Source organism: Amblyomma mixtum, chromosome 3 (assembly GCF_055824585.1).
Source record: "Amblyomma mixtum isolate Tamu chromosome 3, ASM5582458v1, whole genome shotgun sequence".
Taxonomy (NCBI): Eukaryota; Metazoa; Arthropoda; class Arachnida; order Ixodida; family Ixodidae; genus Amblyomma; species Amblyomma mixtum.
Genome location: NC_143014.1, coordinates 329,241,367 through 329,245,694, shown reverse-complemented (window position 1 = coordinate 329,245,694; position 4,328 = coordinate 329,241,367). Strand labels below are relative to the sequence as shown.

The 4,328-nt window shown below is 46.3% G+C and overlaps 1 long non-coding RNA gene across 1 annotated transcript; it reads left to right on the top strand.

The window, feature by feature from the left end:
• Window positions 1-2,107: 2,107 nt before the first annotated feature.
• Window positions 2,108-4,036, top strand: LOC149355909 (uncharacterized). The gene is made up of 2 exons (XR_016289770.1): window positions 2,108-2,557; window positions 3,907-4,036. It is a non-coding gene; the product is annotated as an uncharacterized LOC149355909 (long non-coding RNA).
• Window positions 4,037-4,328: the final 292 nt, after the last annotated feature.

The window sequence follows — 4,328 nt, the reverse complement described above, 5'->3', positions numbered from 1 at the left end:
CAATGACTCATTTGCAGAGTAATTTGTGGCTTCTAATATAAATTAAGTAGCTTTTAATTTAGCATTGCTTGGAGTTACGTTACTTCATTTGCATCTTTTATTGTGTCTCCGCTTCTCAACCGCAAAGCGTAAATTGTGCAGTGAAACTGTTTTGAAGTGGCCTTGCGAACAGTTTGAAATGTACTGTGTGCAATTTATCGTAATCAGACTTGTTTTGAAAGACCCCTGGGAGTCGTGCGTTCCAAACGTTGTTTTTTGTCTAATTTTTATAATATGCTTCACAATAGAATTACAATTATTTGGTACTTCATACATAGGCCATGAGTATTATTTAGTTTCATTTTTACATTGCTGAATATACAGGAAGTTTATGATCACTTGAAAGGTATTTCGAAAGCGCAAGCCCTTGACCTTACCGCCTCAGCAGAAATGCGAGTTCCCAAACATTACCGTGCGCCAGAGTCACAACTACGAGAAATATTGAAGTGCAACTTGCCTTAGTGAACCCGCCAAGAAAACCATCGGCATGGACTAATGGAAGCAATCATTGGAAGGAAATGCGGAGTTTCCTTGAGTAATGAAAACACAACATTAAAATGGGCGAATGAGAAAGATGCTAGGAAGTTTGTTGCACACTTCCTTTAGGCAGTTTACTATATAGGAAGAATTGATTAAGTAAATCGTGGCTGTGCCGTTACTCTCCACGACTGTAGCATTGGTCGTCGTTTCAAAATATAGATATTCGCTCCTTTTGTAACGTATAGCCAATTTAAAGCCATGATGCACCAAGCGTTCTGCAGTCAAGGGCTTTCGCGCTGGCTGGCCGTGTTGCGAATGCGCGAAGTGGTCGTTGCTGAAACGAGAACCTCCGTCGTTAAGTATTCGTCGTTAATGAAAAGAATGGGCTCTTATCTACGTGACCGCGGCCGATTCGGGAGAAAGTGCAGCTCGAATCTGGCATCATCCGGTCAGTGATCTCTGGTCTGTATTGTATCTACGTCACACATATGCAATTTTGAAATACATTTTGACACCAACTAGCGTCGAATACATGTTCCGCTCATCAGCACGCCAGGAGACTCCCGCATTCCACTTGCCTGAACTCTTAGCGAGACTGAAAAGCAATGTTCAAGTGCCATATCTTAGCCTCTAAATGCAAGCCCAGGTCAGCTGATAGCCGCAGACAAAAGTGGTTCGCATGGACGCTGAATTGTGCGCGCCTTAGTCAAGGACGCTGTAGCAAAGCGGTCGAACTCACTGTGGGAAAAGCCTTCGCGCCGTCGGTGGAGGTGGTGGGTACGCGGGTGGTGGCAGGCGGCGTGACTGCGGCCGCCTTTGGGGACGGAGGCGGCGGGGGAAGGGGGGAGGGGGGGCAGGTACGGGATGAAGCGACACAGGCACGTTAAGCACCAGCTCAAACATTTGACCTAAGCAGCAATCGTATTTGTCACCGAGTAGGCTGTGGTCTTCGCTGTATGTTCGCTCGTGCTCTTGGGTCTAGTATGAACAACCTTGGCAAATGCGATGTTTGTATAAATATGGGCGCTATGCCATTTTTTCTTTTCTGGACGCCTCATCACTTTTTTCGCCAAATTTTCTGATCCGAAAGGCTTGCTGCGCATCATGTCCGACTGAAGGCGGAAATGCCACCGCATCACATCCAGGCTAACAAACTGGGAAGGGTGCTGTCCCTGTTCTTCTTGTCGTGCCTTGTTTGTCTTGTTAGTTAGCGCATCCGAAAGGTGATGAATAATCTAAAATTCCCCCTTCGGTACGCTTGTGGTTTGCTTTTCTATTTTAGAGCGCTCCTATAGACCATGTATCCGACAGGTTAGCCTAGCTTTCTTCAGTTCATTTATGCGGAAGTTGCTCGGGGTATAGTTTTTCTTTTTTTGCAGCGTCATCCTTAGAAGCCGAGTCTCAGAGAAACGCTTGGTGGTGCCCTTTCTGCATGGAACTGACGTCATCGGGTCACATGATCACGGCACGTGAATGCACTTTTTCACCCTTCCACGCGTGCCATTTCTTGAGAGCCGCCCGTTGAGAAATTGCTGTCTCCTTGTGACCGCCACTTGCACACCCGTGCAGTCAGCCTCAGTCCGGGGGCTCTCGTTCCTTCTCACTCATCGCGACAGCGGCGATTTTCTCCAGGAGGCGCGGTCGGCGCGGCGGCAGCCCTGTTCTAAGGTGGCCAGCCGCCCTACCCAGTTCAACTGCTTGCATGGCCCTGGGATTGGTCCCCATGGGGAAAGGCGCGCTCTCGTTCCGCTCTGCCGAGAACCACTTCTAGGTGCGGCGCAGTTTCTGCTGCTAAAGCCCCGTTGTCGTAGGCATTCCCAGTCCACGCCGTTCGAGGATTCACGATAGCGAGCGCAATGCGCTGAGCAGAACCGTGACGCGGCGGCACGAGAGTGAAGATGGACGCCGCAGCTTATTCTCACACACGGCAAGGAGAGGCTAATCGTGGAGACCACGACGTTAGTGGAAGACACGCGGCAACAGCTCTGAAAACGTCGTGGCACAGCAGGCGCTATCACCTGCCAGACCACATTCCCAGGTGACCTTCTGCACCTTTTTCTGTCCTAAACTTTTGTTATTGCTTGCCTACTGACCCAGGAGGAGTCAAGTAGGTCCTTTGGCGCATCTGTTGCAAATAACTTGTCACCTGGACCCAAGAAAAGGTGCAAACATGGGCCGATTCCGTTGGTCCTGCTTGCCCTTGGCTTCCTATTTTCAAGCGAACACAGCGAGCCTCTGAATTCCCTGAGCGCGAAGGACCTGCCTGCATTTTTACTGTTTTCCATTCCACTGCCTCTTGTCTCTGCCAAATTAGGGATAAAATTATCAGCCTCTTTTTTGTTTAGTTAAACTGCCAATTCCTGAAAAAAGGATGTTACAGTGAGAGGGGCAGGGGGGAACAGTGCTCCTTTAAACAATTGTGACGCAAAAATACATGAACCAGCAAAACTTTAAGGGCATTGGTAGTGCACATACAAAATTAGATATCCTACGCGCTAGAAACGAAATATTAAACACACAAGACATTGAACTAAACATATCCAATTGCTGTGCAGGTATTCCATAGGCAGGGGTTTGTACATACTTGAGATATTGGCCCTGAGATAGAGGTCGTACAGCAGACTCTAGGGGTGCGTTTCAAGTTTTCAGAAAAATAACTGAAGCTCAAACGATGATTCCACGTAAAGAACTATGGTACACATATTCTGTTGCTTTATATTTCTTTTTATTTGGTTTGAAAGAAATTTGATTTTTAGGCAGATTGATGGGCAGTTAGAATGACATTGTACTCTAAGAAAATGGATCCAGCTACGAGTTCAGGAAGTCAGCTAGTTCGCACGTTGAGTGAATGGAGCTGTACTTACTAGAGGCACACCTTACAGCGAGTCAATTAATCATATCGCGTTTCGAGCACTTGGTTACATAAGGTGGCTTCCTGCAATTTTTATCGTGTTAAATCCTTGGCATTTCGGAGCGTTTTGTAAGAAAGGCACTTGATCATCCGGTGTAAAAACTGCTCATGCCACATTATAGTATTTATGGAAACTCTGCAGGTCTTATTAACTGCGTGCATTCCATCGCAGGTCTGATGCAAATTCTACACCATAATTTTTGTATTTTTACCGCGTGGAATCATACTACCCCTATGTTCATAATTATAGTGGAGTAAATATTTTTTCAGGTAAAAGCATGAGCACCGGCTTTGTAATGTTAAGGTCTATATTCCAATCATCACACCGTTACTTTGTTTCTTGGATAACAGCGTTTAGTTCACTGCCACTTTGAGCAAATTATATAGTATTGCATACCACGCAATTATCGGCGAACGGGCGGAATGGAGCTGGAGGAAAATGACCTAATACAAAATTAACACTTCTTCTCCTTTAGATGCTGTTCACGAGAAGATTTCAGAAGAACAAGAGTTGAGGCTAATTCGCCCGTCGCCTTTGCGGCAGTCATCGCTGTGTTGAAAACGGATAGGGACGGAGGCAAATACGACTAACGTGCACAAGGCCTAGCGCTAAGTCCCGTGGATGTCTTTTTTTACTATGCCTGTGACCCGCGTTCTGTGCGGAGCTTAACACCCCAAAGATGAACCGCCAAAGTGGTTGTTATAAGCAGAAGAGTTTTATGAAGATTGTATTTTTGAAGACGGCAGTTATTTTAAAGACAGCAGTTACAGACTTTTTGGCGAAACTTGGCCACTCGCTTTCTCAAAATTAAAATATATTTCGTGCGTTCGAGCGCGGCGTGAAAGTTTATGCAGTTTATTCGGCGCTAAAAGTGGCACGTAGTAGCCACATTTTCCG